The 13,062-nt window shown below is 36.5% G+C and overlaps 1 long non-coding RNA gene across 1 annotated transcript; it reads right to left on the reverse strand.

The window, feature by feature from the left end:
- Nucleotides 1–11,767: 11,767 nt before the first annotated feature.
- On the reverse strand, nt 11,768–12,858 carry LOC111658305 (uncharacterized). Its single transcript, XR_002760987.2, has 2 exons — nt 12,792–12,858; nt 11,768–12,648 (listed from the first exon to the last, which is right to left on the reverse strand). It is a non-coding gene; the product is annotated as an uncharacterized LOC111658305 (long non-coding RNA).
- Between the last annotated feature and the right edge of the window lie 204 nt (nt 12,859–13,062).

Genomic DNA, 13,062 nt, shown 5'->3' on the forward strand with positions numbered 1-13,062 from the left:
CCTCTTGTTTTATTAAAAAAAACAAGACAGAATATGAGATATTTCCCACATAATACATGATGGAGGGATGTGACATTGTTTTATATCAGAGTCTTTTATATCGAGACATTTCTCAAAACCAGAATATGATCAGGGTGACTTTTGAACACTGGAAATAAATCATGTACTCATCCCGGCAGTAGCCCCCGTGGCACTCAAAATTTCCCTGGAATTTTCTAGTTACTTTTTATTATTACTTTTTAATAAGTAATTTTTCACATTTGATTTTTTTAGACTCAATGCAACAAATGTGGAAAGGGATCAGTAAATTAAGTCTTAACACCTAAACATATTAAAAAGGTCTATGTCGTACCAAAGTCAAATATGACATCAATTTTAACTGGAAATGAAAAAGGAGGCAGGAGGTCTTTTGTTTTATACTTCAACATGCAGGTTTTATAATTCAAACAATCAACCTGAACATATGGTGAGTCACTTTGAGCTACAGCTCACTTTTATCACAAAGATGAAATCACACTCCTGGTTGTTGGATAATGACACAGGTCAGTGAATTACACAAAGGCTGATTACTTTATAAGTGTGGGTTAAGAAGTAGGTCAGAAAGACTACAACAAAGAGGTATAACTGAGGTTCTTCATTTCACCAAATCAAATTCAAATTAGGGTTTTTGATATGATGATAATTCAAAGAGAGTCTATTTCATCTTACTAGAGGGTTGACACTGCAGGCTTTCGTTGATCTTCAGTTGCTTTCAGTATAACTATATTATTCTCATCTTCAGGCCCCTCTCTACAGAAGAGGATTAGGGCCACATGTGAAAAAAAACATTTTTTAGGTTTCTGACTTTAAACTCAGAATTATGAAATTTAATTCAGCATTATAAAATAAAAAATAAAAAAGTCACATGTGACCCTAATCCTCTACCGTACTTCTCAGAGGAGAACCTTCTTTAATTATAAAAAGCTGCAGAGGTGTCAGCTGGTCAGTTCAGAAAGGCAAGTGGAAGGGAAATTAGTTGAATTTGCTTTAATACAAAGTTTAATTTCTCACAAGAATTAGTAAACACAATGTAGTTTTCCCCTCTCAACACAACTTAGCGCCTCTGCTCCTGAATAGACTTTTCCAAGAGAGAAAAGAATTTATTACAGTAAGTGGACTGATTGTTACGGTATATATCCACCATTGTGTTATGAATTTGTTTCAAGGTTTATACAAGTTGACAGTTTAGTACACTACAAATCATATATACTCTCAGTTTTTTTTTTTTTTTTGAATGCATGCTATAAAATAGCCTGCTAGATTTTTGGATGCAGTCTTCCAACCATTTTAGGCAGCCAGTTAATTCCATTAATTTCCATAAGGTGCAAATATTAATTGGGGTGGCTGTGGCTCAGGAGGTAGAGCGGGTAATCCACTAATTAGAAGGTCAGTGGTTTGATCCCCAGCTCCTCAAAGTATGTCAAAGTATCCTTGGGCAAGATGCTGAACCCCACATTGACCCTGATGGCTGTTGTCATACACTGCTGCATCAGTGTATGACTGTGTGTATGAGTGTAATGTATGAATGTCAGTGAATGGGTGAATGTGGCAAGTATTGTAAAGTGCTTTGAGTGGTCAGTAAGACTACAAAAGCGCTATATAAGTGCAAGTCCATTTACCATTTACCAGTTGGCGTTACCTCATGTTAATGTCCCGTTGATGACAAATGATGTGTTGATGTGCACATCAACACTGCACAAAAATGAATGGAAACCAATGTCACATTTGAAATAACTGGCTTTACTTAGGCAGCATGCTAACATGCTAATTTATCATGTTTCTTAGCTTAGTGTGTTAACATGGTGCTGTTTGATACTTAGCACTAAGTACAAAGTAAAGCTGAACTTGATGGGAATGCAGGTTCATTGGTATTTTGTCACAAACTAAAGACAAATAGCCATAGCCATGGTTAACTGTGAGGTCAAGTGATTTGTACAGATGATCTAAACATGGTAATTTCTCAATAAAAAGTTATATCTAAGTGAATGATGTCAAATGTGTCTGGATTTCATTCACCATCTGTAAAAAAAAATATAGACTTATATTTATATAGACTTTAGACTTATATTTATATAGACTTTAGAAGGTGAATACTTCTAATTCTGCTGCAGTGAATGGACAGTATGTTACAAAATAGGATTTTAAAACTATGATCAAGCCTAAAAAGTTTGTTTTGACAGTAGAAGCCTAACTCCAAAAAATCTTTGTAACAGGCAACTTCATTCCAAGTTTCCTACATTTGACAGACATATAAACACTGTCACCCTTGGCAAACTTTGCTCAGATTGTCTCAGGACCTTGAATGTGAGCTTGGTACTCACTGGAACTCATCAATTGTTGATGAAGCATTTTGGTGTCACCAAGACCTCAACATTTGCTTTAAAAAATAATACCATGTGTCCTCCTTCATAGAGTCAACAGTCTTGAGAAAACAATATCATTAATACTGATTGGCCTGTTTTTTAACTGTATATTTTTCTTTTTACTGCTGCAACACACTAAAAATAGAGAATATTATTCAGAGTTGCAAATTTACTTTTATTGTGAAAATGCAACTAATTAATTTAGGTTTTAATCAGCTGACAGTCCAACATAAATTAACCATGCATTCAGTGCAGAATCTGCATAAGGAGGACTTGTGTAAAAAGTCCAACAAGTTAAGTTAATTTGTGTAAATCTTCTTACCATAGCAACCCCTCCATCTTATTTATACCCATCAGACATATGTACCTTACTCAGTAAAATCTCTTTCTCAATTAAGTATCATTTCATGAGATATGACTGAAGAGTGAAAAAGTAATTATGTGAGTTTGGTGCTGTTTTTATTTGAATGACTTTTTTAGTGGCAAGCAGGGAACAAGTAATTCCTCCTTCAACCATGTTTCTACCTCAATTAACAATCTCTTCCAAAAGGATGCTTGGCTCCTCCGAGCACAAGTCAGAGTGACACTGAGAGGGCAACATCCACAATGAATGGGTCACACTGTACCACTAAGTAGAAAAGGCAGTGCTGAGGTGGTTTGCTTTCCTGCAAGATTAACTTTTATGGGAAATTATTTGTGTTTCATTCAGTCATTGCTGAAATAAGACAATAGAGAAAGAAAAGGAAATTAAATTCACCAGCACATTGAACAAATTGTACAGGAGCAGGAATTAATGCTTGGCCAGGGTGTTGTTCAGTGTGGACATGACTAACAGAGCTCTGCTAGAGTCTGCAGCAGAGCTTCTAAAATAATTTTGTTTCTGGTCCTAATGTTTGTCTTTCTTTTTCCGGGAGTCAAATACAACCAAGAGAAGAGTTACAGTGACATTGTGATGTATCTGTTGAAAGGATGCTTCCCTTGGTCCTCCATGTATCTCTGTATCAAATTGAATGGTTGAGTTAGAGTTGTTAAGTCATAGGGTAGTTTAATACTAATAATTTAATAATTAGTCTATTTCTGCAGGTTTTATTTAATTTACCAGTTATTTATTTATGTTATTTATTGTGTCTATCCGTGCATGCACAAATGCCCAATCCACAAGATGGCAAAAAATTCCATTGCAGTGATGAACAATTTGTCAAACATGAACATAACTTTGACTTTGTCTTCTCTTCCAGGCTCTACAGGTAAAGTCTACCACAGAAGAGGTCAGTCTCTCAAAACACAGCTCAAGCTTCTTCTATATGACCATGAGAAATAACAGACATTTTACTAAAAATCATCATGTAACAAAGTTGTGGTACAATCAATGTGTCCATGGTGTGAAGGGTCTGCAGACATATTTTTCCCTTGCCTGTTTCCTTTGCACTAATGATCATTTCTGATCTCGCTGTCTTTTGGAGATCTGTTTCTTGTCCCTGTTGGTGTGCTGATCCAGACCAGACTGTGACTGACATACAGAGGACAGACTCTCATTTAATACATTAACTGTGTTAAAATGTTGTGTTATTAAAACACTTGATATTGTTTTAATGATGAATCATCTTTATTATTTGTCATTGATGCTATGGACCTTCATCTCAAGTATTTTTGACTTCCAGGCTCTTTATCGCCACCTGTTACAGAAAATGCTTAGATCCATCTTAAATGTACAACATATTTGCATATGGACTACCTGACTAAAGCCAGGCCAAAACATGCACTAAGGTCTGCCTGTACATAACCTGTACTACAAGTACCATCTCAACCTGCAGACTGTCCACAGACCAACAGACGGAGACTCAGAAAGCCACTGATCTACCGACATGATCAGGTAATTGATAATAGTAGTAATACTATTGAATGAAGGCTCGTTATTATGACATATTATCTTATATTTTTACACAAATATGTTGCCGTGAGATGTTTACTGAGCCTGTCTGCGCTGTCTCTAGGTATATCCCTACAGTATATCCAAATCCTTTTTAAACAGGAGCAGACGAAAAAACTCTTTTCACTGTATTCATACTGTCCTTGTATTCATTTTACCGCTGATACGCAGCAGGCTTTGTCTCCCAGGAATTCAAATCCAGGACTGCGTTATGGGGAATTTCTCAGACCATAGCAACTTTTTTTTTGGCCACAGATCAGATTTTGGCCTGAAAAAAGTGTGTCCTTGTTAATGAGAAGGGGGATATAAACACGTCAGACACTTAAATAAACTTAATTTAACAATAAAGTCATTTTGTTTTTGTTTAAGTTAAACTTTTATTTATTTATTTACTCTGACTCATCTCTCTCTTCCAAACACACACACATACACACACACACACACACACACACACACACACACACACACACACACACACACACACACACACAATGCATACAGCCTATGACCTGTGATGAATGCTACATAACAGGAAAACGGGTATTCACTCTAGAAAGGAGTATAAGAAAATAAATGTTATGTCCTTTACACAATCCTCAGACCTTTTAGACCCCAGGTCATTTATTACATCCTTATTAGTCATTCACTTTCTCCAGTCAAACTTCTAAGATCACTCTGTTCCTTAAACCATGTGTGTTAACACATTGTCTGGTGTCAAATTTAGTGAAAATCATTGTTTTTCTCCAAAAAGTTGAAAGGTGTTTCAAGGCTAAGGTATGTGCTGAGAGGAATTTTTGTTCAGGCTGTGCAGATTGCAGATAACAGAATATGATATGGTGACACCAAGACATTTCTTGTAAGTTTAAGAGTCTGTTTATGTTCATGGAGTGTGTCCCTGTATTGTTCGACTTTTATTTATAGGCAGTTTTTGTGAGTCGGTAGTACCAGTAAATCACCAGCAGGTGTCAGTATTTCAAGGTGCGTGGATTGTCATTCACCCACATGTAAGACTACCTACCTAAAGTATTATTTTGATATTTTAAAAACATGTTGCACCAGTTTAAGCCATGGAGAAATAATTATTTGTTTGCTCATTGTCACAATAACGTAAGTAGAACACAAATTGAATTTTTGATCACAGATTTTATGACTCTTCAAAATGTCATACCAGTCCATTTACACTAGTTGCTGAGATATTTCATGGAAATGCGAATATTTATATCATAATAATAATAATAATAATAATAATAATGATTAAAATTATATTATAATATTGGCATGCAAACTGAATGACCACAGTGAAAGTAAAAGGCAGCTGAAGGTTGTCTTACTCTCGCACACACAGAAACACCCTTATACCCTCTAGAGGCCTTTGACTTCGCACTTTTATATATACAATACATTGACCCGTTGACTGAGAGCTTCACACACTCAACCATTTTACTGACAGGAACCTTTTGTGTCCATGAAGATAAAGCAAGCAAGAAAGCATGGCAAATGTAATGTAAGACAATGAAAAAGCAAATATGGGAGACAGCAGCTGTATCTCCTGCCTACGATTTTTCCTTAATCTTAACCAAGTTTTTTTTGTTTGTTTTTTTTAACCGTGACCTGATCTTTCCCTAACCTAATGCAAATATTTTGAGTTGCCTGGTAACAAAAATTGGACCAAAAACTTACATGATATAAACCCTAAATGTCTTAACAGTAGTCTTTGAAACACTGTGTCGGACTGAGACAAGTTGATGAGAAAACGTTTTGTGTGTGACTGTAATGTAAAAGGAAGAGTCGGAACTTCCTTGCTGGCGAGAGCTCTTCTCATGGTCGTTTATCTCTGTAAAGAATCTACTGACCACCCGCCTCTGAGCAGATGTGAGAAAGGATGCCAGTCAAACAAAGCCACCCACCAAAAATATCTCTCATCTATACTCATGGCCAAAATACCAACAGAACACATCTGCAGCTCACTTGGTCATATACAAGGCTTTCTCTACCATCAACACTGTCGACATTTTCCCATGCTCCTGGATGTTCCTAGCAAATGTGGAGGAGCTGATAGATCCGCACAAGTCTTCCTTTTACTGGTTATTAAAAGCTCCCCTGTGAACCATGGCAGCCAAGACGTGCTACACAAAACTTATACTCACATGTACCTTATGTGGCACAGAATACATGGCCCTAATCTGAAATGCAATACAATATTTCTGATTGGAAACAAAACATTAGTCCAAGCCTGGGAAGATGGATATACCTTTATAGCTATATCTGTGTGTATATTATTAAAATGATAAACTCCATTATTGATCCCCAGTATTTTATCATCAAACTTAATCCATGTGACAATCTGAACTAATGTTTGAGAGAAATTAAGCAGCTTTTATGTCCTGTGTGTCATTACACTGTGAACAATTAAGGAGCTGAATTTCACTAAAGAAAAAACTTAATTTGCGTTTATTTGACAAAACACAGACTAAAGAATAGTGTGGCAAGTTATTCATCACTCATATCACCTCAGTCATCTTTGTTTTTATCATCTTTTTTTATAAAGCAGTCATGATTGACTCAAGCTGAGGTAATGGACAGCAATTTGGATGTGTGGGGAAAGCTCCTTTGTTGTCCTGGGTGTGGCATGTAAAGTAAAGCGTTCACTTGTTCCTCCATTTTATGTTGTAATTACGATGTATTCACAGTGTATGGGGGCTGCTGTTCACCTCTTTTTCAAAGTAATTACAAAGTGAATGTTGGATAAGCCCACTCTATAATCTTATTATGGTATAATTACACAGTACAATCCATCATAACAATAACACCATGTCCATCTTGTGGAAGTGTAAATAAGTAGAATATAAAGCATGTGTGTGGTTGGTTAAAAATCTATTGCCCCTGGATAAAGCTGAATGAGCCTAGCTAACATGGCTTTAGTTGGTAATAGCTGTCACTTGTCTCATTCGGTTTGAGGTTATGGTCTAATACCTGCACACTCACTGTGCATCAGTACAAAGGCTGTACTCATTCATATGTTTAGAGTTGTTCTTAAAACCTGACAATATAAGTTTTACAGTAGACATTTGTTATCATATTACCTTGTTCCAAAACAAAAATTAAATACAAGATGTGGAAGAAAATCTCCAGATAGAGCTGCATGTCTGCTGGGCAGAAAGGCAACGTAAACCCCCCACATGACTGAAAAGGAGGTGGTGGAGCATCGTTCCTGTGTAACGGTGATCCACAAACAGGGTCTACATGGAAGACCCATGAGAAGAAAACCTTACCTGAGATCTCATCACAAATGTCAACATCTGAGGTCAGCAAAATAACATCTGGATGAGCCAGAGTCGTTTGGGAAACAAGTACTGTGGACAGATGAAGGTAAAACTGAACTTTTTGGCCACAGTCACCAAAAATATGTTTGGAGGAAAAAAGGAGCAGCATCTGATGAAAAGAAAGCCTCGCTAACTGTCAAGTATGGAAGTGGAAATATTATTCTTTGGGGCTGTGAGGCAGCCAGTGGCACAGGAAATGTTACACAGATCAAGGGGAGAATGGATTTGGACACATATGTTCTGCAGTCAGACAAGAAACAGAAAGTGAAGAGAGGCTGGCTTCCACAACAGGACAATGATCCAAAGCAGACCTCAAAATACACCATGACCTACTTCAAGAAACACAAGCTGAAGCTTTTGGAACGGCCCTCCCTGTCCCCTGACCTGAACATCATATCTCAAATATGATGTGTGTGCAGCACAGCCTAAATATATCTCACAACTTCAAGTGATCTATGAGGAAGGTGTAACCCTACCCCTAACCCTCAAACATTGGCATGCAACTGTATGTACAATAATTCAACTAATTTCACTATTGCTGAAGAAACCACTCTAAGAGCAGAGTCGGCTTTAACTTGTCAAATATCCGAAGAAAACATTTTACTCTTAGCTATAAACCAGTGAAAATGTGTGAAGACAAAACTCACAGTTCTCACAGACACTCCTCCAGCTACACATTTTCATTTCCCTCTTTGCATATTCTATTTTATTATAAATGGATTTCAGACTTTGGTGCATTTGGAAGTGGCAATTACAGACATTTGTGTGAAAGCAAAGGCTGTTGGAAATCTAATAAACCTTTTTCCCCCTAAATATCTTCCAGCTCATTATGAAATTTAATCATTTTCTTGATCCTGCAAATACACCTTTATTTGAAAAAAGTATCATTTTACAGTCAACCTTGATTATCTGTTTGATAATGCACATTTCAGGTGAAAGTTCTGATATCACTGACTGGATTTTGAGTAAATTCTGGAAAATGCATCTCAAAAATGTTAGACACCATTTTAGAACAATGATATCTCACCAATGCAGTCTGGTGCTTTTAAAATTAGAGGTCAGAACACGGTGATCCCATAAGACAGTATGGTCAGTGCAGATCATCTCATTGAACACAGCAGCTGTCTAAAACCCCCTGTCACACATTATTATACATTATTATTATTATACATGATTATCTCTTTTATCCCACAAAGGAAGCAAGAGTGCAATCTTATATTTGTAAGGATTTTATTTCTTTGAATGTTTTTAACAGTTTTACTGTAGAATGTCTTTTCTTGTTTTTACTACTTTTATTTCCTGTGTTTTGGTTGAAAAGGATGGGAGCACTGTAATATGATTGTTTTTTTGATAGATGAATAAACTGAACTTTGAACCTTAACTGCTGACTGAGAGTGACCACATCATTCATTGGGCAAAACATGTTTTAGGGCTGCAACTAACATTTATTGTTATTATTATTATGATTGATTAATCTGCCAATTATTTTCTACATTAGTCGTTTTGTCTAAAAAATAGAGAAAATTTGTGTTTGTTCGAATTTCCCACAGCCTAAACTATCAGTCCGATATTCAGTTTATCATCATGCACAGCAAAGAGAAGCATCAAATCTTCACATCTGAGAGGCTGGAACCAGCTTAAAAATGATTAAAATGTTTATTCAACTATCAAAATACATGCTGATTACTTTTATGTCCATAAACTAATCAATTATCTGACTAACTGTTGAAGGTCCAACATGTTTAGTCTTCAGCTGACCTTCGGAGTAAAGACAAAAAACATTTACGAGGCACTCTTTCATTAACAAAACCTCTTCTCAGAGCATTAGAGTTTGTGTGAGGAATCAGAGAATGTAATAAGAATCAAAATTAGAATCAAATCAAGTTCTTTCAACATGCACAAATGTTTCTCTGTCATTTATGCTACAGGGAGTAAACTCACTCATTTTATGTAATTGCAAGGAGGACGGTGGAGTATCCCACAGACTCACAGAGCCCAGTGTTACTGTGGTGTCAAAATGTTGAGACGGGCCTCAAAGATACTTGAAGCGAGTGATAAAGGTGATCATGACATAGACACTACAACACCATCAGTTTTTTTTTCCACAGCGGAAACTGTTGGTGATATTTAGAAAAACTAGCCAACAGTCAAGGAACATAAAAAATGTGTTAATTCTGTTAGTGGAACTTTGTATGATGTAAAATCAGTGTGTTTTGAGATTAAATGACAATTCATATAGACTTCTCCTGCAGCAGTATACACCCCCACCTCCATCTCATTGTCAGGCCAAAGAACTTGGCCATTTGCATATAAATCACGTTCTTGTTCAGGATTTGTTCAAAAGAAAACTGTTTGTCCCCAGTTTGAATGCTTTTCTTTTCCCTAATATCTAAGTGATCCCACATGTGGGCCCGTGTACAGTATTTATTGTACTATTACTTATTTTGCACTTTTCTAGTCTTACTGACCACTCAAAGTGCTTTACAATACTTGCCGCATTCACTGACATTGTTTGATAGAGACTGTGTGCTGCATCTCTATCAACAAAGAAGTTCTTTGAGCCGAGCCGTGGCAGTATTAAAAGTCTTGACAAACAGGATAAATAAGTATGAAATTAGTTTATTGTGTTAGCACTGTGTTTATTATTACACTCATGAACAGAACAAACCAGAGTGAAGCTCTACCACCACTTACTGGGCAAACTGAATTACAGCAATGAAATGTCACAGACAATTATCGAGGATGACAGGAAATAAATAGTTTGAAGCAGAAGGCCATGTGATTTTTCTTCCTCCACATAACTGTCACAACTGACCAAATATGGCCCCTCAATTATTAGTTTTGTGTGTCTGTTGGATACACAGACAACTTTGGAGTCTTTGTAATGTAATGTAAAATGTGTGATAGACTGGATCATGTGTACAAATAACACTATGCAGATAAAATGCATGTTTATTTTTGAAACTCTATTCAGACACAAGGCGAAGTGCTTTACAGAGGATACATTAAAATACATAAATACATTAAAAATGAGACATTAAGAAGACGTCATCCTCATCATTTTGTTTATACCAAACAGGCCTAATGCACATGATGGATAGCTGTGTGTGCAGATGCAGATGTTAACCATGGACGCAGTGTAGGCAGAATGCACATACCTTACACACTAAAAGGTAATAGCTATGCTGACTTGTATTACATTAGTATAGTTTATTTATTTCTCACTATCTTGTTGATTCAACTAGAATCTAGAATCTAGAATCTGGAAATGGACTTATTTCATTGGTTATTTCTATTTGTTAGTTCATACATTGGTCTTAATTTAAAATGCTCAAAACGATATTTTCTTAAAAATAAAAACAATCCTGTCATTCTTTGTTGTGCTTACTTGATTTATCCAAGGCAATCAGTTTCCTAAATTCTACTGAATAAACACAACTTTCCACACAAGTCAGACTAACTTGTTAAGTTGCTACCACTTAAAAGCAAGTTAACTTTAGTTGCCATTTCTAAGTTGCACAATTACATTTTAAGTAAAGTTAACACATGGATATGAAGTCACCATAACTTTAAACTAATGGTTATATTTACTTAGTTTTTTCAAGGCAATCGGTTTCCAAGATTTATTAAAGTAAGATCAAATTGTCACATTTTACAGTGCACCATGTGTTACCAGCCTTCCCATGCAATGATGCACAGTAGTAGACATTAATATAGTGATGGATGGTAGCAGGACACATGAGTGATGACATCGTGCTATTTTAAACTTTTAAACCCTCATGACAATAAAGCCTTATTTGGTGTCTGTGAGTTGGTGGGAATCTATCCATTAATTGGTGTTCAAATGTCAAACAGGCTTACACATATAGGGAATGCAGCTTCCCCACAGGAACAGGAAGTGCAAGGCAGGCTGATACGTGTCATCAGATAAAAGCTTCTGGATGCAGAACTTCTTCACCTTCAGAATATGAATATAACACTTGAGATCAGCCTGTAAAAATTCCACCCTGTTCACCTCCATTAGAAGGGTTGATGCATTTTGGCAAATCATGTGATCACAAATAAATTCCCCCAAAGATTCAGGAGACACATGAGATAGAGACAGATGAAGCTTCGTGGTCACTGAATATTTTATTGGCCGTGTTGACCATGTCGCTGTCTGATTTGACTTGTGAAATTGAGAAGACACGTATTCCCACGTTGGTAGACAGAGGACGCTTTCATCAAGGCTGATACAAGAATTTAGCAAAATACTGAATGAAGAAAATACAGAGGTGACAGATACAGAGTCTTCTTCTTCATGGTTGATTAGCACTTTAGTCGTTGCTTGAGTAGAAACTGATCATACACATTTTTCCACTACATGGATTTGCTCTTACACAGAAAAAGATCAAGTCAAGATATGCATTTTTATTTTTGATCATTTACATCACAGGCAACATATTGTATATCAAATCTCCATTCTTATGTGTTTTTAACTATTATTTTTCATAAAGTTATTTTAACCTCTACAGCCATCTGGATGCACATTGCATGATGGAAGTATGAAAATAATATGTGTTATGTTTGGATGAGATTTCTGTTGACTGTGCTATAAACCTAGAAACAAAGAGACTGAAAAAACAGCAGTGGGTTCAACATAAACATAAACATATTAACATCTCTATGAAGACTTTGCTCATGAATTACAGATATAGATTCTTGTGGAATAAACTGCTGTAAACCTTGTTCCTTGTCCATTTCCTCAAAAGAGTCACAAGAATCACATTTCGAGGCTCTTGTCCCGAAGCATTCACTTTCCATGGCATGTAGATCATCCTGTGGAGTCGGCTGGTCAGTGCGTGGAGTAACCCAGGGTGACCTCAACTTGTAGACAAGTGACACCTCACTTGGGGTATTTGACAAACTGACACTCACTGATACAGAGTGTCCAACTCAGCTTGTCAAATACACTAAGTGGGGGGCCTGATCTCCCGCAAAATCAATGATGACTCTGCAGAATAAATGAACAAGACACTGGTACCACTCAAACCAGAAAGACCTAATACAGTAGTATACCATATAGATATGTATTTTGTTACATTAAAATGTTTTTCTTGTGCTCAACATTTTGGAAATTAGAAGCCAAAGTGTTACCTGTTGACGTTGCAGCAGAGGAGTCCAAGTGCAGAGCTCTTCTTTCCTCTCACAAAAGTTCACAATGATGATACTGAGCACAAGACAATTCGTTTGACCATTGAGCGTCAACGCTGAAAAGAGGAAGTCAAAACAAGGAAGATAACTGCAAAGCTAGCTCTCAGGAAATATGTGGAAATAAAGTGTCAACATGTCGTGGTTGTGAAATGCCGTTGAAGACTTTCATGGCTCATAGTGTTTAAGATAACGGCTTGCTGAGACATATTTGTTA

Source organism: Seriola lalandi, unplaced genomic scaffold (assembly GCF_002814215.2).
Source record: "Seriola lalandi dorsalis isolate HSWRI2012SDOR001 ecotype SW California unplaced genomic scaffold, Sedor1 jcf7180002054437, whole genome shotgun sequence".
NCBI classification, from domain to species: domain Eukaryota; kingdom Metazoa; phylum Chordata; class Actinopteri; order Carangiformes; family Carangidae; genus Seriola; species Seriola lalandi.